Raw genomic sequence first — 24861 nt, 5'->3', positions numbered from 1 at the left:
CTTGCTGAAATAAAACAAGCAGACAAAATTAGAGAAAAAAGAATGAAAATAAATGAAAAAAATCTCTGAAAAATATGCAATTATGTAAAGAGACCAAACCTATAACTGATTGGGATACCTGAAAGAGATGGGGAGAATGGAACCAACTTGGGAAACATACTTCAGGATATCATCCAGAAGAACTTCCCCCAGGTAGCAAGACAGGCCAACATTCAAATTCAGGAACTGCAGAGAACCCCAATAAGATATTCCATGAGAAGATCAACCCCAAGACACATAATCATCAGATTCTCAAGGTCGAAAAGAAAAAAAAAAATGTTAAGGGCAGCCAGAGAGAAAGACCAGGTCACCCACAAAGGAAAGCCAATCAGACTAATAGCAGACCTCTCAGTGGAAACCCTACAAGCCAGGAAGAGGTTGGGGAACAATAGACAACATTCTTAAAGAAAATAATTTCCAACCCAGAATTTCATATCCAGCCAAACTAAGCTTCATAAGCAAAGGAGTCTGCTTTGCAAGAGCTCCTGAAGGAAACACTAAATACAGAAAGGAAAAACCATTACCAGCCACTACAAAAGCACACTGAAGTACACAAACAAGTAACACGATGAAGCAACCACATAAACAAGTCTGCAAAATAACCAGCTAGCATCATGATGACAAGATCAAATTTACACACAATACTAACCTTAAATGTAAATGGGCTAAATGCCCCAATTAAAAGACACAGAATGGCAATCTAAATAATTAGCCAAAATCCACTGGTATGCTGTCTTCAAAAGACCCATCTTGCATACAGAGACACACATAGGCTCAAAATAAAGGGAGGGAGGAATATTTACCAAGCAAATGGAAAACATAAAAAAGCAGAGGTTTCACTCCTGGTTTCTGACAAAATAGACTTTAAACCAAGAAAGATCAAAAAAGACACAGAAGGGCATTACATAATGGTAAAAGGTTCAATTCAACAAGAAGACCTAACTATCCTAAATATATATGCAGCCAAAATAGGAGTACCCAGATTCAGAAAGCAAGTTTTTAGAGACCTACAAAGAGATGCAGACTCCCACACAATAACAGTGGGAGACATTAACACCCCAGTGACAATATTAGAAAGATCATTGAGACAGAAAATTAACAAAGATATTCAGGACCTGCACTCAGATCTGGATCAAGTAGACCTGATAGATATATACAGGACTCTCCACCCAAAAACAACAGAATATGCATTCTTCTCATGGCCACAGGGCACTTACTCTAAAATTGATCACATAATCAAAAGTAAAACGCTCCTCAGCAAATGCAAAAGAACTGAAATCATAACAGTGTCTCGGACCATAGTTCAACCAAATTAGAACTCAAGATTGAGAAATTCACTCAAAACTACACAACTACATGGAAATTGAACAACCTTCTCCTGAATGACTCTTGAGAAAATAATGAGAGTAAGGCAGAAATCAAGAAGTTCTTTGAAAGTAAGGAGAACAAAAAGAAAACATACCACAATCTCTGGGATGCAGTTAAAGCAGTGTTAAGAGGGAAATTTATAGCACTAAATGCCCACATCAAAAAGCTAAAAAGATCTCAAGTTAACAACCTAACATCACAACTAAAAGGACTAGAGAACAAAGAGCAAACCAACCCCAAAGTGAGCAAAACACAAGAAATAACCAAGATCAGAGCTAAACTGAAGAAGATGGAGACACAGAAATCCCTTCCCAAAAAAAAAAAAAAAAAATGAACGAATCCAGGAACAGTTTTTTGAAAAAGTTAATAGACAACTAGCTAGACTAATAAGAAGAAAAGAGAGAAGAATCAAATAAACATAATCAGAAATGATAAGGGGAATATCACCACTGACCCCACAGAAATAGAAACAATCATCAGAGAATACTATAAATACCTCTATGCACATAAACTAGAAAATCTAGAAGAAACAGATAAATTCCTGGACGCATACACCCTTTTTGGGAGAAAAGTTGAGTAGTTGAGAGAGAAGCTGAGGCAGGGCTTGCAAGTCTGCTGGACTTGCTGGTTCCTTGCTTCTAGCACTCCCATTATCTCAAGTAGCCATATGTTTCTCGTTCACTTAATACACCATTTCCTTTCAACCCCCACATCCTCACCACCTGTGTCTTTGTTTGAGCACCAATAAATAGCATGGGCTCCCAAGATCGGGGCCTTCACAGCCTCCACACTCACAATGGACCCCTGGTCCCACTTCCTCTCTCAAACTATCTTTGTCTCATCCCTTTGGCTCCACTGGACTTCATCATCCCAACGACCTGTTATTGGGTCTGATCACCCCAACAAGCCTCCCAAGACTGAATCAGGAAGAAACTGATTCCCTGAACAGACCAATAACGAGTTCTAAAATTGAGCCAGTAATAAATATCCCACCAACCAAAAACAAAGCCCAAGACCAGATAGATTCACATCTGAATTCTATCAGAGGTACACAAAGAAGAGCTGCTATCAGTTCTACTTAAACTATTCAAAAAAATTTAAAAGGAGGGACTCCTCCCTAACTCGTTGTATGAGGTCACCATCATCCTGACACCAAAATCTGGCAGAAATATAACAAAAAAGGAAAACTTTAGGCCAATATCCTTGACGAACATAAATGCAAAGATCTTTAACAAAATACTGGCAAACAGAATGCAGCAGCACATCAAAAAGCTTGTCCACCATGATCAAGTAGACTTCATGCCTGGGATGCAGGGCCTGTTTCAACATATGCAAATCAATAAATGTGATTCATCACATAAACAAAACTAAAGACAAAAACCACATGACTATCTCAATAGATACAGAAAAGACCCTTGACAAAATTCAACATCTCTTCATGTTAAAAACACTCAATAAACTAGGTAGTGAAGGAACATACCTCAAAATAATAAGAGCCATATATGACAACCCACAACCAATATCATATTGAAAGGGCAAAAGCTGGGAGGCATTCCCCTTGAAAATCGGCACAAGAGAAGGATGCCCTCTCTCACCACTCCTATTCAACGTAGTATTGAAAGTTCTGGCCAGGGCAATCAGTCAAGAGAAAGAAATAAAAGGTATTCAAATGGGAAGAGAAGAAGTCAAACTGTCTTTGTTTGCAGATGACATAATTATATATTTAGAAAAACCCCATCATCTCAGCCCCAAAGCTTCTTAAGCTGATAAGCAACTTCAGCAAAGTCTCAGGATACAAAATCCCTGTGCAAAAATGGCTAGCATTCCTAAACACCAACAACAGGCAAGCTGGGAGCCAAATCATGAATGAACTCCCATTCATAAATTGCCGCAAAAAGAATAGAATACCTACGTATTAATACAGCTAACGATGGAAGTAAAGAACCTCTTCAAGGAGAACTACAAACCACTGCTCAACAAAATCAGAGCGGAAACAAACAAATGGAAAATCATTCCATGCTCATGGATGGGAAAAATCAATATCATGAAAATGGCCATACTGCCGAAGCAAATTTACAGATTCAATGCTATTCCCATTAAACTACCATTGACATTCTTCACAGAATTAGAAAAAAACTATTTTAAAATTCATATGGAACAAAAAAAGAGCCCAGCCAAGACAATCCTAAGCAAAAAGAATTAAATATATAGGCACCCAATACAGGAGCACCCATATTCTGCTGGCATCATGCTACCTCACTTTATATACAAGGCTACAGTAACCAAAACAGCATGGTATTGGTGTAAGAATAGATACATAGACCAATGGAGCAGAATAGAGAACTCAGAAATAAGACTGCACACTTATAACCACATAATCTTCAACAAACCTCACAGAAACAAGCAATAGAGAAAGGACATCCTATTTAATAAATGGTGCTGGAAGAACTGGCTGGTCATACGCAGAAAATTGAAACTGGACTCCTTCCTTACACCATACACAAAAGTTAAGTCACGATGGATTAAAGACTTAAATGTAAAACCCAAAACTATAAAAACCTTAGAAGAAAATCTAGGCAATATCATTCAGATAAAGATTTAGGCACGGACAAATATTTCATGACGAGAATGCCAAAAGCATTACAGCAAAAGCAAAAATTGACAAATGGGATCTAATTAAGAGCTTCTGTACAGCAAAGGAAACTATCACAAGGGTGAACAGACAACCTATGAAATGGGAGAAAAATTTTTGCAATCTATCCATCTGACAAAGGTCTAGTCACTAGACTCTACAAGAAACTTAAGCAAATTTATTAGAAAAAAAGCAAACAATCCCAATAAAACATGGGCAAAGGACATGAACAGACACTTCTCAAAAGAAGACATACATGCGGCCAACAAACATGAAGAAAAAGCTCAACATCAATGATCCTTAGAGAAATGCAAATAAAAACCAAAATGAGATACCATCTCACGCCAGTCAGAATGGCTATTATTGAAAAGTCAAAAAGCAACAGATGCTGGCATGGCTGTGGAGAAAAAGGAACACTTTTACACTGTTGGTGGAAGTATAAATTAGTTCAACCATTGTGGTAGATGGTGTGGTGATTCTTCAAAGACCTAGGGGCAGACATGCCATTTGACCCAGCAATCCCATTGCTGGATATATACTTGAAGAAATATAAATAATTCTATTATATAAGGATATATGCGTGCATATGTTCATTGCAGCACTATTCACAGTAGCAGAGACATGGAATCAACCTAAATTCCCATCAATGACAGACCAGATAAATAAACTGTGGTACATATACACCATGGAATACTATGCAACCACAAAATGGAACAAGTACTTTGCAGGGATATGGTTAGAGCTGGCAGACATTATCCTCATCAAACTAACGCAGGAACAGAAAACCAAACACCGCATGTTCTCACTTACATGTGGGAGCTGAATGATGGGAACACATGGACACACTGCAGGGAACAACATGCACTGGGGCCTAGCAGAGGGCAGAGGGTGGGTGGAGGGATTGGATCAGGAAGAAAAACTAATGGATGCTGGGCTTAATACCTGGATGATAGAATGATCTGTGCAACAAACCACCATGGCACACGTTTACATGTGTAAGAAACCTGCATGTCCTGCACACTTATCCCTAAACTTAATAAAAGTTAACTTAAATAAAAGTCGAAAAAACTAAACTGATAAATGTTAACATTATAGTCATGGTATGGAAACACCATCGAAATCAAGACAACAAACATATACATTAACTCCAAAATGTTCCTCATGCTTCTTCACAAATGTTTTCCCCCATTTGAACATAGTTCTTTGTTAATGAACTAGATGTTAACTGTTTAAAAAAAAAGCAAGCAGCAGTTATCTAAAACAGCATGTACAGAATTACCCATTTTATGAAAATAAAAACACTGTAATATACATAGAAAATAGTTGGAAAGAAACCAAAACACAAATTAACTTTTGGAAATCTCATATTTCCAAAGTGGCTAATGTGATTAATGCCTGTATTCTTAGCACTTTGGGAGGTTGAGGCAGAAGGATTGCTTGAGCCCAGGAGTTTGAGACCAGCCTAGGCAACATAGGGAGATCCCATCTCTACAAAAAAAAACACATTTTTTCTTTAAATAAATAGGCCGGGCACGGTGGCTCATCCCTGTAATCCCAGCACTTTGGGAGGCCACAGTGGGCAGATCACCTGAGGTCAGGAATTCAAGACCACCCTGGCCAACATGGTGAAACTCCATCTCTATTAAAAATACAAAACTTAGCCAGGCGTTGTGGCAGGCACCTGTAATTCCAGCTACTGGGGAGGCTGAGGCAGGAGAAATGCTTGAACCCGGGAGGTGGAGGTTGCAGTGAGCCGAGATCGCACTACTGCACTCCAGCCCAGGTGACAGAGGGAGACTCTGTCTCAAAAAATATAAATAAATAAACATAATAAAATAAAATAAATAGAAGAAATGAGTTTTATTCTTGTTTGGTTTAGAGTACTTATGTTTTCTCATTTATCACAATAAGCATTATGATATAAGTAACTTTATTCCCCCCAAAATCATACCCTCTCAAGAAACATTTGGCTGTTTGTGTATGTATGTCTGAGTATGTGTGAAACAAGACAGTGTTGGGTACCCTGGGCCAGATCTGACAATTAAGGCCACGGCAAAGAATCCAAAGCAATATAGCATTGTGCTCTAAGTCCAGAGCAGGGCCTGCGGAGCAGCACTGAATCAGTAAAAGGAGAACTGTTACCACTGTTAAAAAGATGCCAAACTTTTAATAACCAACTAAATCCTACGTTTTATGTGATTTTCTGTACCTTTCATTTTATAATGAATGGTTAAAACATATAGCCTCAAAGAATGGGAGTGAGTCTACTCTAATTAATGTAAAGGTGACAGAATAATTATGTCACTCTACGAAGTTACTAAAAAAGCCCAGTTGAAAAGGAAGGGGGAAGAGGAACACGAAAGGAAAGAAGGAAGGAAGGAAGAGAGGTAAAAAAACGGAGGGAGAGAGAGGAAAAGAAGAAAACTATCCATATATAAATAAATCCTTATTTATGATGTTTCAAACATTCATCTCATTAGATAAAAATCCACTCTGTAAAATGAGGGAGAAGAAAAGAAGCAGATTACATATGCACAATATGACTACAATTTTAACGCTGAAAAATACATTCAAATATCTGGCAGGTGATAAACTGAAGGACAATTACAATCTTCCAATATGTGAGAACATAAGCACATACTTACGTTTTTTATATATATTTTTTTACTTTTCTGTAATAATAAATTTTTCCTTTATGTAAAAAGGACATAGGGCTTTTATAGTAAGTAAAACTTCATGTTGTATTAAGTCCTGGCACCACTGGGAAGTTCTAATCACACAAAACCAACCTGCATGTGGGAACCTTCAACCCAGCTCATTCACTAACCACGACAAATATCAGTGCCACCCGCCCCTCCCCTCCATGTAAACCATTGTGAGCCAGTGTGGGTGACTGCCCTGTTCTCCCCAGAAAGTCTCATTTTGTGAGTTAAGTCTTTTCAAACACTTTTGGTACATGTGTGGTACCATCATTCTTGGCAGCCAGCCAATTTGGGGGGCTAGGCATTGATCCAGAAAACATATTCTCAGTAATTTACAAATAACACTACTAATATATGCAAAGCACTAATCTGGGTACAGGATATGCCCAGGTAAACAAAACGAAAGAGTTTTAAAAAGTGACAAATTGAGATTTGCACTAGGGAAGTATTATTCTGGCTGCAGTGTATAGAATGGATTTAAGTCAGACAGAAAACCAGGTTTGTCGCTATTGCAGAATCCATGTGGCATATGACAGTGGCCTGATATTAATCAGTGTCAGTGAGAACAAATAAGCAGCAGTTATGAAACATACTGAGGAGTTAGACTCTATAGGATGAAAGTTAACTGAGAAGTAAGCAAGAAGCCATGGATGACTCCTTAGTTCCTGGCTTGAGAAACAAATGTATGATGCTTATTAACTGAAATAAAGCATAAAAAAGGAAGGCCAACCCCAACAAAGCTGGAAAAGATTAAACAAATAAATAAAACAAATGATGGAAGCAAAACAAAAAAAAAGGAAAGTCAACCTCAATAAAGCTGGAAAAGATTAAATAGATAAAACAATAACAGAAGCAAAACTAAAAAGGAAGGCCAGATCTGGAAGAATGTAAAAGAATATATAGTTTTGAAACCCAATTATTTTGATGTGCATGCTGCATCTTTTAGAAGACAAATTCAAATGACAACTGAATATAGCGGTCTAGAGTTAAGTAAAGAGATTTGAATTGTGGGAGTTGTTACCAAATAGATGACAACCAGAAGATGTTGAACAGTAAGTTTGACAAAACACCGTAGAGTAAGATTACTGAATTCTAACATCTGCTTTAGGCAATTCTTCCCTTGCCCATCTTTTGGGGAGGTCTATGTTTAACATCAGATTTTGAGAGGAGTGACATCACAGATATCACTAGAATTAGAGTAAGGGTTCAGGTAACGGGAGAAAGAAAAATTAACTTACTCTAACTTTTCTTCACCAGCTTAGAAATCATCTGCACAGGGTAGAAACTGCATTTTTACAGGAAAAGAGGAAACCATGTAGTGCAGAAATTGGTTAATGTGGGAAGGAGTTTCTATTCCCTGTTTGTTGTGGCAGCCTCTTTCTCTAACTGGCAGTCCTGCACTTATTGGGAGCCAACATCCATATAGACCTGTTCTCCTTAGTAGACCATTAAAATGCAATCATTAATTGGGAGTATGACAATGAAAACCCAAATGTGTATATTCTCTGGCTTCCAGAGGCTTCCCACAAGACTGACTGAAATTAAAACTCTGAGCACATATGAGCAGGTTTACCATAGAACTTCCTTGGACTTTGAGAACACACTTCTATTCAAATAGAATGAACAGTGAGATGGTGGGTTGGTGCTTCCTTCACACATTTCTCCTTCATTATAAATGTTTCTAACAAATGACACCATCATTAGTTTAATTATACTATAAAATTAATTTTGGGGGCTATACAGTTTATAAATTTTAAAGCACAAATAGATGTGTAAACACCAACGCAATTAGGATGCAGAACAGTTTCTTCACCCTCAAAGAAGTCCCTCATACTATCCAGTTATAGTTACACCCTCCTCCCATCCATAACCTCTGTCAAACGCTGATCGGTTCTCCATCCCCATAGTTTCGTCTTTCAAGAATATCAAATAAATGGAATCATATAGCATGCAACATTTTGAGAATGACTTCATTCACTCAGCATAATGCCTTTAAGGTTCACTGGTTTCTTTTTACTGCTGAGTAGTATTCCATTACAAATGTACGGTTTGTGTATCAATTTACTAACTGAAGGATATTTCGATTCTTTCTAGTTTTTAGCTACTATACATGAAGTTATCATAAGCATGCATGTACAAGTTTTTGTGTGAATATAAGTTCTCATTTCTCTATGGTAAATACCCAGGAGTAGGACTGCTAGATGATACAGTGAGTGTTTATTTACTTCTTAAGAAACTGCTAGGTCATTTTCCAGAGTTGTTGTAACATTTCACATATCAATCAGCAATGAATGAGACTTCTAGTTGCTCCGCATCCTCAACAACCCTTAGTTACTGTCAGTCATCTTTATTTTAGCTCTTCTAATAGGTGTGCAATCGTGTCTCAGCATGGCCTGAATTTGCTAATGATGTTGAACAAAGTTTTACATGTTTATGTGCCACTCATATCCTTTTTGGTAAAGTATCTATTCAGGTCTCTTATACATTTTTTGATTTGGGTTGTCTACTTACTTATTGTTGACTTTTAAGAGTTCTTTATACATTCTGGATAAAAGTCTTTTGACAGATACGTGAGTCACAAATATTTTCTCCTAGTCTGTAATTTAACTTTTTAGTGTTTCTTGACAGTATCTTTGGTAGAACAAAGGTTTTTAATTTAATGTAATCCAGTTAATTTTTTATGGATCATGCTTTTGGCATAATTTCTAATAACTTTTCCCCTAATCTCCAGGCCATAGTATTTTAAAATGTTTTCTTACAGTTTTACAATTCACAATTACATCAAAGGTCCATTTTGGAATAATTTTTGTATAAGATGTAAAATTTTAGTCGAAGTTCAATTTTTGTTTTTTAATATATGAACGATCAAATGGTTCCAACAACATTTGTTGAAAGATTTCTCCACTGAGTTTCTTTTAAATCTTTGTCAAAGATCCACAGGCCATCTTTATGTGGTTCCATTTCTTTTCTGGAGTCTCTATTATGTTCCACTGGTTTAACTGACTGTCTCTTTGCCAATGTTACAGTGTCCTGATTGCTGTAGCTTTAAAATGGGTTAGTACAATTCCTCCAGCTTTGTTCTGCTTTTTCCAACAAAACAGATTGGTACTCCTGCTGGGATTTTGATTACTATTTCATCACTTTGGGATTGAGTAATGTCTTCACTACACTAAGCCTTCCAGTCCATGAACACCACATTACTTTATGTATTTATGTAGGTCATATTTTATCTAGATCTTCTTTAATTTCTTTCATAAGCTCCCCATACTCTTCAGTATAGACTTTGTTAGATTTATACATAAGTGTTTTTATAGATGTTATAAACAACGTTGTTATATTTACTCAAGTTTATAACTAGTCATTGATGATACAGAGAAATAAGAATTGTGTGCATTGACTTTATATCTTACAACATTGCTAAACTCATTTATTACTTATAGGAATCTTGTTTTTTTAAGTCAAACTTTTAAAAAAAATTGCCTTTTGAGGACAATGATTCAATTGGAACAGAACACATATTTAGTAGTTCAATAGCTAACTGGACAAACATGCTCAACTGTGGTGGCCCACGAGGTTTGTCCTAAACAAGCACTAATTCCATTTAGTGTGAAACAAAATCAAGCAGCTTGAGCTCCACATCCAGTTTGTCCCAGTGGCATCTGATTGCTTCCTGTCCACTCAGTTTTAAGTAGTTGCATAACTAATCCTGTCAATATTAAACCACACTTAAAATCAAGAAAATGGGAGTAATAAGTCAAAGGACTAAGAAGACCCCTTAAACAACCTTGTTAGTAAGCTGAGAATACTCCAACCTGCTTCCCCATCAACAAAAGAAACTGGAGGGGTTAAGTTTGTTTCAAAGGGGTTGGCATGGTGAAATTATAGTCATTTGATACTGAGGATCAAGGAATGGAGCCCTGTGTGTATCCTGTGGATTTCAGGGGAGTTTAATGAAATCAGAACAGAGGTGGCTCCTTGTGTGCCCACAGGATGTGACCCTTTAGCATCTGGCTACAGAGCAACCCAGGTAATGAATGTTAAATTTAAAGCTAGTCTTACTCCCTCGTGATCTGGTCCAGAAAGTCAAGATGGCAACCCTATTTTCAAAGACCGTTGGTTTAGAAATGAATTCAAGGTGTATTCCCTCTCTAAATCAGTAACTTCTGAATTATTTTCCATACTCTGAACAAAGACAAACTGTCTCCCATTTGTTATCTTCTAGAACACAAAGAGGCTTTTTCCAGCCCAATTTATTTAGCTTGGAGCATTTATATATATTTTATCCAGCTGAACTATTTTAATTTCCACCAGAAATACATGAAATGTTGTTTCTTGGCATTTTCACTAGCATTTGGTATTATCACAGTTTTTTATATTAGTCATTCTATAGGTGTATAGAATGTGATTTTAATTTGCAATTTCCTAAGGGTTAATTATGATGAATGTCTTTCCATGTCCTTATTTCCCATCCATATCTCCTCTTTGGTGAAATGTCAAAAGTCTTTTACTCCTTTTCTAATTAAATTGCTGGTATTTTGTATTGTTCAACTTGAGAGTTTGTTAGATATTTTGGATATGAGAACTCTGTCAGATATGTGGTTTGCAAAGTTTTTCTCCCACTCTGTAGCTTGTTTTCATCCTCTTAATAGAGTTTTCTGCAATGTAAACATTAATTTTAATGTGGACCAATTTGTCAATTTCTTTCTTATGGATTATGTTTTTAATATCAAAGAACTCTGTGCTTAGCCCTAGTTCCTAATGATTTTCTTCTATATTTCTTTTCAAGTTTCATAGTTCACATTTTATACGATCAATGATCCATTTTGAATTAATTTTAATAGGTGGTGAGAGGTTTAGTTTGAGATTTATTTTGTTTTACTTTGTTTTACCTATGGATATCCAATTGTTTCAGTACTATTTGTTAAAACTGCCTCTAAACATTTTTCAGGCTGGGCGTGGTGGCTCACGCCTGTAATCCCAGCACTTTGGGAGGCCGAGGCGGGCGGATCATGAGGTCAGGAGATTGAAACCATCCTGGCTAACACGGTGAAACCCCATCTCTACTAAAAATACAAAAAATTGGCTGGGCGTGGTGGCGGGCGCCTGTAGTCCCAGCTACTCGGAAGGCAGAGACAGGAGAATGGCATGAACCCAGGAGGTGGAGCTTGCAGTGAGCCGAGATCGCACCACTGCACTCCAGCTTGGGTTACAGAGCGAGACTGTCTCAAAAAAAAAAAAAAAAAAAATTTTTCAAAACTCACTTGGGCATATCTGTGTAGGTCTACTTCAGGGTTCTCTATTCTGTTCCATTGATCTATGTGTCTATGCTTCTGCCAATACCACACTCTCTTGATTACTGTAACTATTAAGTCTTTACATCAGGTAGAGTAATTCTTGCCACTTTATTCTTATTTTTCAAAATTGTGTAAGCGACTCTAGTTCCCTTGCTTTTTTATATAAATTTTAGAATAAGCCTGTCTATATCTACAAAAATTTATTTCTAGGGTTTTGATGAAAAAAAAATGCATTAAGTCTTTACAAATTTAGGAAGAACTGACATCTTAACTATGTTGAGTCTTCCATGCAGAGAATGCCATCTGAAAATAAAAATCCCTTTTCTTTCTTTCTCTTGGCTTATTACACTGGCTGAACTTCATGAACTACATTGAATAAGAGTGGTGAGAATGGACATATTTGTCTTGTTCTCGAATTTAGGAGAAAAGCATTTAATCTTTCTTCATTAAGTATTAACGTAATGTTAGCTGTAGGTTTTTTGAAGATGTCAAATTCTTTTCTATTAGTTTGGCAAAGGTCATTAATTGATGTTTTATTTTGCTAAATGAAATTTATTTTCTCCACCAATTGTTAGGATTTGTTTTCCCATAAAACTGTTAACATGATAGATTATACTGATCGATTTTCAACCTTGCGTTCCTAGAATAAGCCCATTTGGCAAATAGTGTTTTGTTTTTGTTTTGTTTCATTGTTTTACATGTTGGTTTCAATTTGCTAACGTTATATTTTTGTTTTGTTTTGTTTTTACACGTTAGTTTCAATATGCTGACATTATGTGAAGACTTTTAAGATTATCTTTATTTTGAATAAAACTCTTCAAGTTTCTCTGTCAACACAGGCTGGGGGCTACCGTTACCAGCAGCCACCAGGGACCCAGACAAAAGAGTGCTCACATGGTATTCACTTGCATGGGTCCCTTCAGGGCAGGCATTGCAGTTACGGGTCAGATTGTAGACAAGGCTTCAATGAAACAAATACAATGTGAAAATTTAAGACTTTTTAAGTACTTACAGACCCTGAAGCATACAGTGAATGCCTTGAGGCCACATGCAGAGCACAGGCTGGTAGAGAGAAAAAGAGAGTTTGGCAACTAGTATTATTGGGAAATAGGGTGTGGTCACTTTAAGTTCATCAGCAAATATAATAAATGAATGGTCCATTTAATGCAAGCTGCAGGAAAGAGAAAGCTGTCTGCTAGGCAGGAGTCATGCCTCTCAATTCTTACCTCTGGCCATTTGGGTGTAGTATAGAAATGGAAACCATGTCAAGGGTGACTATGGCCTGCCTCTGCCTCTGGCACTAGAAAGCGAAATCTGCATTTGAAATGGCTACTGAAGCCACATAAAATTACAAGCACGCACTACGATCTTAATGAGGGATATTGGCCTATAGTTTCCTTTTCATATAATGTGTTTGTCCGGTTTTAGTATGAGGTTATTGCTGGATTTGTAAAATAAATAGGGGATATCTTTCCTTTTTCTTCTACTTTTTGGAAAAGTCTATGTGGAATTACTGTTACTTCTTCATTAATTGTTTGGTAAAATTGGCCAGTGAAACCATGTGGACAAGATCTTTTTTGGAATTTTTTTTTTTCCACAGAGTAAATTCTTTAATGGTTACAGGGCTATTCAAATTATCTATTTCAACTTGAGTGAAGTTTAATAGTTTGTGCTTTTAAGAAATTGGTCCACTCAAGTAGTAAAAATGTATGTGCTTAAGAGTTTCTCATAGTTTTCTCTCATTATATTTTTAATTCTGTGGAGTCTGTAGCAGTACCTTTTTCCTTCAACTCTGCAATCTTTCACTATGCTTCTGCCAGTCTTGCTAAATGTTTATCAATTTTATTGATCTTTTCAAAGACCACCTTTCAATTTCATTGCTTTTTTTCAATTACTTTTGGGCTTTTAATTCCATTAATCTCTGTTTTCCTTATTATTTCCTTCCTTCTACTTGATTTGGAATTAATTTGATTTTTTACTAGTTTCTTAAGGTACAAGCTTTGATTATCAATTTGAGACCCTTCTTTTCTAATGCAAGTATTCATCACTGTAAATTTCCTTCTAAGCACTGTTTTAGTTACATTGTACAAATTTTGATAAAATATATTTTCATTCTCATTCAGTTCAAGCAATCTGTCCACCTCAGCTTCCCAAAGAACTAAGATTATAGGCATGAGACATGGCACCTGGCTACAGACGGTATTTATTTATTTATTTATTTAAGAGACAGAGTTTCACTTCTGTTGCCCAGGCTGGAGTGCAGTGGCGCGATCTCCACTCATTGCAATGGCCACCTCCCTGGTTAAAGCAATTCTCCTGCCTCAGCATCCCAAGTAGCTTGAATTACAGGTGCCCACCACCATGCCTGGCTAATTTTTGTATTTTTAGTAGATATGAGGATTCGCCATGCTGGCCAAGCTGGTCTCAAACTCCTGACCTCAGGTGATCCACCCACCGCAGCCTCCCAAAGTGCTGGGATTACAGGCAAGCGCCACTGCGCCTGGTCTCAAATGGCACTTTTAAAGTGGTAAAAGAAAAAAACTGTCAACCGATGGCAAAAGAATTAAGTCAGATCATTACCTCACACCATATACAAAAACACAAAATGGACCAATGGCCTAAATCTAAGAACTAAAATCATATAACGCTCAGAAAGAAAAAAAAAAGAGGCTGGGTGAGGTGGCTCACTCTGTAATTCTAGCACTTTGGGAGGCCAAGGCAGGCGGATTGCTTGAGTCCAGGAGTTCAAGACCAGCCTGGGCAACATAGCAAAACCCCGTCTTTTTTAAAAAACAAACAAAACAAAAACATAAGGATAAATCTTTGTGACTTTTACTTTGGACTGGCAATGAATTCTTCAATATGACATTAAGAGCATAAGCAATGACAACAACAAAAATAGATAAAAATTGGACTTCATAAAAATTAAAAACTTGTATATCAAAGGACATTATCAAGAAGCCTACAGAATGGGAGAAAATATTTGCAATTCACACATTTGATAAGAATCTAGTACCAAGAAACTCTTACAATTCAACAACAAAAACACAAACAGCCCGGTTAAATGGGCAAAGGACTTGAAAAAACATTTCTCTAAAGATATACAAATATACAATAAACACACAAAAAAGTTCAACCTCATTTGAGAATAAGCAAATCAAAAGCACAATAAAATACCACTTAACGCCCAGTAAGATGGTTACTTAAAGAAAAAAAGAGAAAAAGAAAATAACAGTGAATATATTTGAAATTTCCATAAAGGGTTAAGTGATTGCCTGGTTTAAAAATAAGCTCTATGAAATCTCTCAAAAAAAAAAAAAAAAAAAAAAAGGCCAAAAAAGGTAAAAGAATAAAGGTTTAAAAAATAAATGAAAACAAAGAGAAAATTTTAAAAGTCTCAACAGAGATATAACAGCCAATTATTAGAAGTTCTAGAAAAGGGGCACAGAAACAATGGAAGGGATATAATAATTAAATATGAACATTTTCCAGATTTAAAAGAATAATAGAACAACTTCTCCATTTAGGAAGGGTTAAAAAATGTCATTATCTTATTTAAAATTACTAACTGGTAGGTAACCAAAACATATTTAGTGAAAATAAATAAATCCAGACTAACACTCATCCCCAGTAACTTCTAATCCAGTGTTCCTAACTCCCACTATCATTGTGACACCCAAAAATTCCTACCCCGAGAGATTTCAGGTATAGTATTGCTACAAAACTGTTTCTGGAAGTGTGGGAAATACGTATACACCATGGAATACTACTCAGTCATAAAAAAAGAATGAGCTCATGTCTTTTGCAGCAACATGGAACTAGAGGGTATTATTATAAGTGAAATAACTCAGAAACATAAAGTCACATACCACATGCTCTCACTTATAAGTGGGAGCTAAACAACGGGTACAGCTGGACATACAGAGTGGAATAACAGCCATTGGAGACTACAAAAGGTGGGAGGATGGGAAGGAGGTGAGGGTTGAGAATTTACCAATAGTTACAATGATCACTATTCAGGTGATGGGTATGCTAAAAGCCTAGATTTCACCACTACACAATATACACATGTAAAAAATCTGCATCTGTATTCCCAAAATACATAAAAATTAAATTTAAAAAATCTTTCTGGAAAATAGGATGAGACTGTGACTGTAACTCTCTGTAAAACTCAAATGGCCAGATGTGGTAAGAGTGACCGACTTTAAACAAGCTTACAAAACATCACCAGAATACAGGCAATGTACAGATGAAACTTCCTTAAAATATATTGGTTCCCTGATCAAGAAAACAGAACAGGGCTCTGTGAATATGTCTACATAAATTCTTCACTTAAGAATACCCTATGAAACAAAATCATTACTTTAAAAAAAAAAAAAAGTATATTCATCATTATTGGTATACTTCAGCTATAGTTCAATTCTTTACAAATTTTTCTTCTGTTCTCAATAAATGACCTTAGATTTTTCTCTATCCTTCCCTGGAACAAACCTACCTTAAGACCCAGGAACTTTAAAAATAAACAGGTATAAATTCAAAATCTGGGAAATAAAGAGGAAGAAATTAGTAGGAAAGCACGTAGCTCCTTTCAAAAGGCACAAATAAATACTGTTTCATTTTGGGGTCTCGAAACTGAAATTATGGCTTCTCATTAAATATTTTAAGAATTCTACTACAATAAAAACAGGAGTTCCAGAGAAATGAAATAATTTTCCTGATAAGCAGAATAATCCCTGTAAATACGATACCTTACATGGCAAAGAGGGAATTATGGTTGCCAGTCAGCTGACCTTAAAACAGGAGTATTATCCTGGATTATCTGAGGGGGCCGAATGTATAATAATCACTCAGAATGGAAGAGGGAGGCAGAAGAGAGACAGAAGGAGAATGGTCAAAGAGGTGCGGTGTTGCTGGGTTTGCAGACAGAGGAAGGAAGTCATGAACCAAAGGCAGTTTTTAGAAGCTGGAAAAGATAGGGAAATGGATTCTTCCCTCAAGTCTCCAGGAAGGCACTTAGCCCTGCTGACATCTTGATTTTAGCCTGCAGAGACATGTGTCTGACTTGTAAGCTAGAGGATAGTAAGATAACAAATAGTGTGTTGTTTTAAGCCATTGTATTTGTGGTAATTTGTTATAGCAGCCAGAGAAAACGTACACACCCTGTTTCTCAAATGCTATAATTAGGCTTATTTGTTTCTACTGTTTTAGAGTCATTCCTATTCTTACCGCATTCATTTTCCATAATTTAAATATTTGTTCCTTCCTTTCTGTGATGCCTCACAGAAGGCTGAAACAGAAGAAACAGACCACTACAGAAGCACATGAGCGCCTGAAAAAGGAGAAGAGTCAGGTGTGTCTGGTGAGACTTCTAATGGTTGCAGTCATGTAATATGTTCCGTAGACCTCAGCAGTAAGCTCAAATCAAGTTTTGATTGACTGGACTTTACTTAAGCCTTTTAAAATTTACTTTTTTACTTCAGCCTTCACAGGTTTCAGATGAGTAATTTTAGCTATACTGATTACAAATGGGTGGCAGATTTCAGTTAACATATATATTTAATAAATCAAAATGCCAAGTGCATTAGTGGTATGTGTAGTCCTTTTGTTAGAGAGAAAATGAATGTATTGAGTGACCTCAATTCCTTTAGCAGTCAGAATTTCCTTATTTTAGGTTCAATTTTCTGTCCTCAAATCAGTCAAGTTACAGTGCATCCATGAGTGCCCATTTAACCTGAGAACAACCCCATCACACTTTTGCATATTACATCAAGTGAAGTTTCAGTAACATTTTTGAAAAGCTTTTCTTTTTGTTCCATTTTACTGCAGAATTTCATATCTTAAGAATATTATACTTTGGGGGAGGTGGTAGTAAAAATATCATAGGATGATTTTATGAGTAGATTATGGTAATACCAGAGATTTATTAATCAATGCACTTAAGATTTACCAGTTAGGTTTTAGGTAAGAGTAGAAAGTGACTGAAATGTTCTAGGAAAATAGAATAACATGCGTAACAACTATCATACAGTAATACTGACTAGTATTTTTATATGCAGAAGTTTCTAAACAACTGAATAGGAGCTGGTATGGACACAAATAAGGTGGTAGATGTGTTTTTTATCTAAATTACAAAAATAATAATGCTATACACTAGCATAGTCATTATGGCAGTTTATAATTGTAAAATATTGGAAACAATCTTGATGCCCATTGTTGGGACAGTAATTGAATAAACAATGCACAGTCTACAAAATAAGTAGTATACAGTGGTACAAAAAGAATAAGGGCAATCTTGGCCAGATGCAGTGACTCACGCCTGTAATCCCAGCACTTTGGAAGGCCAAGATGGGTTGATCACTTAAGCCCAGGAGTTCGAGACCAGCCTTGGCAACATGGTGAAAACCCATCTCTACCAAAAACACAAAAATTAGCCAGTCTCGTAACCCAGTCTCAAAATAAATAAATACATACATAGGCTAAAATTTTAAAAATAAAATATTTTTTAAAAAAGAAGAAAAGGGAAGATCTCTTCGAAGTAATATGAAATAAATGAGTATTTACTTTAAATAAACCATGATGTGGGCAGAACCCAAAATGAAATACAAATAGCAACAAATGAACCTAAAAGTATTACAAATGAACAATCGCACTGAAAGGATTGAGAACTAAAAGAACTAACATAAGTAAACTTGGAAAACAGTACTTATTGTATTCTGTAAGGTTAAGGTTAAAAAAAAAAAGAATGCTAAGCAAATATTATAAGTTAGTAAATCTTTTTCATAGGGTGTTAAGTTAGCAATTCTGAAACTCTGTGTGTATATAATACAGTATAAATATAGTATATAGTATATAATATACTATAAATATATACTATAACATATCTATAACTATGTATAAATATATACTGTAATCCTTATACACACACACACACACACAGTGTTGAATAACTAAGTAAATATATTGTGATTGAGAAACCAATTTTCTCACTTTCTGAGAAAAGACTTAAAAATAAGAAGAAAGGCTAGAACAAATTCTGTAGCATTTGATTGGAGTCAAAGGTATCCGTGTGAACTCTTGGTCTTTAATATATATATGGAAATGGATACAGAAATAAATATAGAAGAGAAGTGTGTGTGTATACATATAATTGTCAGTTCTGTCTGCCACAATAACTAAAAGCAATTACACCTCAGTAGCAACAAACACACCTAGCCCCCAGATCTTGGTTTCTAAATCTCATTCTCCAATAAAAATCTTCCTTGGAGACATGATGACTCAAGGGCTGGGGCAGGGAAAATACAAGATAAGCCTGGAATATTTTGTGGTCATATGAGACACTACTTATTCAGCTACGGCTGAAATCTGGGTTTCCCAGTGGTTGGTCTAATGTTCTCATGTTATTTTCTCCTTCACCATATACTAAAATGTAGAAAGAGGTTCCACAGACCAACTTTCCTATCTGTGTCTCCATGCAACCCAACTTAAGCTACCAAGCTGGCAGCTTCTGCTAATACAGGTTGTCTGACTCCCAAGACCAGGAAAGGGATAAAAGATTGCGGAAGTACCACATAAATGCCACTAGAAATTGAAGAGCCTGAAGGCAATACTTTTAATCACCTGTGACAATAAAACAGAATAGCCTAAATTGAAAACTATTTAATTACTAATTCAGGCTACAATAGCAACTTCAACAACTCCTAAAATTCATTCAATTAGTGAAAGACTCTAGCTTCAGTGTCCTCATTAACTATAACAATTTTATAATAGCTACTTGATCTAAATCGCAGAATTCAATATTTTCTCCAAAAATATTACTCATTATACATCTACTCTATGCCAGGTACAATGCTGGGTAAAAGTAACATATTACACTCTGTTCTTTTTTTTTGTTAAGACAGGGTCTCGCTGTGTCACCCAGGCTGGAGTGCAGTGGTGCAATCATGGCTTATTGCAGCCTCAACCTCCTGGACTCAAGTGATCGTCCCACCTCAGCTTCCCAAGTAGCTGGAACCGCAGGCATATGCCACCATGCTCAGCTAATTTTCAGTGTTTTGTACAGATGGGGTCTTGCTACATCACTCAGTCTGGTCTCAAATTCCTGGGCTCAAGCAATCCTACCACCTCAGCCTCACAAAGTGTTGGAATTACAGGCATGATCCACCACATCCCGCCTATTCTCTGTTTATTAACAAATTACTTTTAAGTTCACTGACTTTTTCTCTGCAACACAGGCTTTGATCAAGAAGGAGTTTAGATAATCCAATAACTTCATTTTTATGAGAAAAATTGTTCAGAAAAGAAGTACTCTCTCTGTTCATGGTCTTATACATAGATGGGAAGTGTGTATGAAGATCTGATACAGAAGTATTTATAATATTTAATGTTATATTTAATGTTATATCTTTCTTATTTTAAAAATCTGATTTGTAAATATCATTTGTCCTTTCAGTTTGAGATACTGAATTTTCCTTCCTTTCCACCACCTTACTTCCCTGGGGTCATTTCCAACTACCCTCTACCCCACACCCTATACTCTTAGCAATGCTGATATTCCTCTCTCACACATCATGATTTTGCGATACATTCATGCTGTACATGCTGTTCCCTATGCTAAAACGCTCACCATCTAATTTCCTTGGCCAATTGGTAAAACTTGCATTCATTCTTCAACACTCAACTCAGAAGTAACTTCCTCTTCAAAAGCTTCTGAATGACCCCCCAACACACACACACACAGACACAGACACACACACACACACACACACACACACACTTTCCTTTTGTTATTTCAAGAGCACATGCATACCAATCATTTATAAATTCATACTATGATCATGTTTTTATAATTTATCTGCCTATCAAACAAGATTTTGAACTAATTAAGGACAAGGACAGCCTTATCCACCTCAGTGTCCTCAGAAATTAAGAGTATGCCTGGAGCGTAGTAGAAGCTCAAGAATTGTTGAACTGAACTTCATATTGTAATGTACTTAATCTATAAGAAACATTAATACTGAAGAAAAATATAATTATGTTTAAAGAATCGCAACAACTACATTTCATAAATTTAAACTTTTCTTCACACATAAAAGTTATATTAATAGGACAAAAAGATCTATACTGATAATTAAATGTACATGGAAAATTCACTACTGGAGGTGGAGTATCTCCTTTCTATTCGTTCAAATTTTGTAACTCAATGTCAAAGCATACCTGAAAGTATCAGTATCAGTTTGAGATTTCTATTTACCTACATTAGGACCATCTCAACTTTATACAAGCTGTCCCTCCACTACCACATCTATGCTAGCATCACATTTTTAGTTACTTGCAGCTTGCTATTATGACACGTGATACCTTAGAAACTTACTTTGTAAATAGGTTATGTCATAATGTGTATAGAAAACTAAGTGAAAAGTATTAAACAGTACCTTTAATTTTTTAAGGGTTAACTTAACAAGGATTTATTCACAGGAATACATGTAAGTAGAGAAAAATAACAGAAAAGCTAAACAAATGAAATGAAGAGGATCCAAACCAACTTTCACTCTATAGCTTTTAACTTGCAACCTGTGTGCATATATCTACAGCACAGAGGGCCACCAACATGCACCAAAATATAGTATAGGAACCCTGCCTTACACTCATTAACTTAAACATATCTTTAAGATCACACTTTGAACAACAAAAAAGGAAGCTTAGAAGGCAGTATGTTGAGTGGGAATAAACACTGAAATACAGCAATCATTTTTCAATTTCTACAACTGTCTTTATGTGCCAACTAACATTTATGTAGTCTTTTACAGATCTTTTACCACGTAATTTAAATGTTAGAAGTTTTGATAAAATCATGAGTAGTATATAACCATGCGGAAAGCACATCACACTGACAGCACAGAGACAAAGAGTTTGCACAGGTATATCAGCTTTCCACATTGCGCAGGTCACACACAATGCAGTATCAATCTTATTCCTAACAGATCCTAAAAAAGATATTTCAAGGACTAGCTGTAAACTACAGTACTTTATATATCTATATTCTTAATAAAAATAAAACCCACAAATCTTAAAAGGTAACTTTAAATGCAGTGTTACACTAAATGGGTAAACTGCATCGCAAATTTCTGCAACATAGGTAAATGAATACCAATCTCACTCTATATGATGCAAGCATGCTACTTTCCCACTAATTTAAATTACTTTCAACCACTATGAGCCAGAATGCATGCCTGAACCTTAAACTACACTTTAAAAAATAACATATTGGCCTAGAAATTAAATCTAATGAAGTACAACCATCAAATTATATCCACTACATTAATGTTAAATGCAAAATTAAGATATCATCTTTAGTTTGATATATCAAACCCCATTTATTTCACCCTCTGTGCCCACCCTAAAAAAGGTAAAAGGAGTGACTCATTTGGCATTTCACAGAGTGCTTCATTGTTTATGTTTGTTTTGTTTTATTTCCAACTTTTTTGGGGTACCTTAAATTGTAACTTCCAAGAACCTGCTTCTACTACAGGAAGGCAAGCTGATTTTAACTATATTAGTTCTGTTTGTGTAGTTCTTCATCAACATGCAAAACAAGGCCCCATCACATGGGAAAACTTGGATTAAAAAAAAAAAAACTTTAAATTAAAAAAGAAAAAAGCTTCTTTACTATTTGTAGCTCCCATTCTTAGGTTTCCTTTATTGTGCGCTGTAAAATTGTTCCTCTTTCTTGTCCCCATCCATCATTTATATGGTTCCTGTTTTGGTACAATTCTCCATAATATTCCACAATGTGCTGTTTTGTGAGTAGACTGAACAGATTTTTTTTTTTTCTTCTTCAAATCCATGGCGGAGTTGTAACTGGAGACATATTTCCACCCACAAAGGCTCTAGATGTTAAAACGTTTTCCAACATCGACTTAATACAGTGACAGCAACACCTCCCTCCTGCCCCTCTCAGTACGGTGGGGACTGTAGTGTATTGCCTACTGGTTTACCCTTTCCTGCGTAAAGGGTAGCATTTTCCCTGAGGGCAGAGGCTCCCTCATAGTCTCCAAGACTGAAGGACCCCAAATTTTGGGACTGCAGCTTAAGTGTATTAGATTAAACACCATAAACAGCTGCAAGATGCTCTTTTTAAGAGAAGAGGAAACTGGTTAGAGAAATGCCTCCAATTTTATTGCCAACTTGATTTTTAAATCCATGAAGGATCTCACAGAACATGTCTCTGAGATCATCTTTTGGGTTAATCCATGATGTAACAGCATCACACAAAAAAATATCTAAAATCTTGGATTACACCACTGGGATTCACAATGATCATGGTACAAATTCCACGGAATGCTGAATCCTTTTCCTCATTGTCTCTTATGTTTCTCAGAGAGGTGCACCAGGGTCTTCATACTGCTGTAGCATCGGGGCCACCTCTTGAAGACACACGTAACCAAGACGGCCAATCGTTATTGCTGTATTCTCTAACAATGTCTTTGGTGTGTTGGGTCTGCTAATGATTTCTACAAGCTGGTGCAACACCATAGGAATATAAGGCCGCATCTCTATACCCATTTGAATGGAGATTTCTCCAGCTGCCCATGTGGCATTGCTGCAGACTGAAAAGAATTCTGGATTTGGCTTGGTTCCCAATATTGGCATGAAATCAGCTATACAAGGCTGAACATGCTAAAAGTAAGCTTTTGTGAGGTCACCTAAAGGGGCAAAAGAACTCTGTCGAACTTCTAGCATTTTATCCTGCATTCACTGATACATTCGTGTTAGGATGTTACTTCAGGTTACCAGCTGTTCAATGTTGCCTCCAAGTCCTTCAGCCAGGCCACTCAGTAGATCAAGAGCCACTATCATAAAATCTTTACCTGGAGCTTCATATTGATCTGGATGCGCAATGTTTAGCACGGCTCGTGCAAGAGTCTTCCTCATTGTCTCTTACACAGGTTCACAGTACGGAAGAAAGCCAGACTGCAGTGCTGTGGCAACTGAAGATAGGCACTCAGGTAAAGGGAAGAGATCCTTATCTTCATCATTTAACATGTTCCATTTCTGGGTCAGTGGAGGCATTAGCATCTCAATATATTCTAGTTTGTTTGAATGATGTCCTACTGAATCAGCTAATGTTCGTAAGGCATTGTAAAGCATGAGTAGGTTCTTATGCTGGTATTTACTAAATGCAAAGACCAGGGTATCAAGTATATAAGCAAAGTGAGGAACAAGTTCTGTACAAGCCTCCTCTTCCAGGGTAGCAAAGGCACTGTCAGCAGCTTCTTGTACTCTCTTGTTGCTATCCAGGATGCGCTTTAGCAGTTGTCATTAATGGCTTCAGGTACATGTCTGGTGACTGGCTGACTACCCAGTATGCATAGTGGCTAAGAGTCCAGCATGTTATGGAATGTACAAGAGTCATTTTATCAGTGAAGCATTGAATAAAGTGAGGAACAAGCTCGGGCAAGTATGGAATAATGCCCTGCATGCAACCCTCAGCAATTGCTCCTAAAACCAAGATGCCTGATTCTTTAACAACCCATTCATGACGAAAAAGTAATTCTTTCAAAAGGGGTGGAATATGTGGCAGCAGTTCATCATGATACACATTTGCAAGAACACCTAGGGCAGCAGCAGAACATTTTCTTAGATTCCAGTCAGAAATTGTATCATCATCATCAATTTCATCATCATCATCTTCCTCTTCAATTCCATCTTCATCATATTGCTGAGCCATTGTCCTTGATCAGTGAAAACATGGCCATATATCTTGAGTCTTACATAGAACATACTCAACTATATTATACATGTGAGGCAACAGGCGATCCATTCGAAC

The 24861-nt window shown here is 36.4% G+C and overlaps 1 protein-coding gene and 1 pseudogene across 10 annotated transcripts in view; both read right to left on the bottom strand.

The window, feature by feature from the left end:
* Positions 1-24861, bottom strand: part of LOC105495992 (coiled-coil serine rich protein 2) — a 184757-nt gene that overhangs the window by 88264 nt on the left and 71632 nt on the right. The window contains exons 1-2 of one of the 10 annotated variants that reach the window (XM_071069841.1): positions 21249-21328; positions 16531-16576 (exon numbers count right to left, since the gene is read on the bottom strand). The exons of 6 other annotated variants lie outside the window; for them this stretch is intronic. The gene's annotated coding sequence lies outside the window, so the exon portion shown is untranslated. Of the gene's footprint in view, positions 1-16530; positions 16577-21248; positions 21358-24861 lie in introns of those variants that run through there. 3 more of the 10 variants (XM_011766013.3, XM_011766014.2, XM_024797366.2) reach the window with 3 other exon arrangements.
* Positions 23136-24855, bottom strand: LOC139356289 (transportin-1 pseudogene; annotated as a pseudogene).

Source organism: Macaca nemestrina, chromosome 9, assembly GCF_043159975.1.
Source record: "Macaca nemestrina isolate mMacNem1 chromosome 9, mMacNem.hap1, whole genome shotgun sequence".
Lineage (NCBI taxonomy): Eukaryota > Metazoa > Chordata > Mammalia > Primates > Cercopithecidae > Macaca > Macaca nemestrina.
This window is presented reverse-complemented; position numbering and strand designations above follow the sequence as displayed.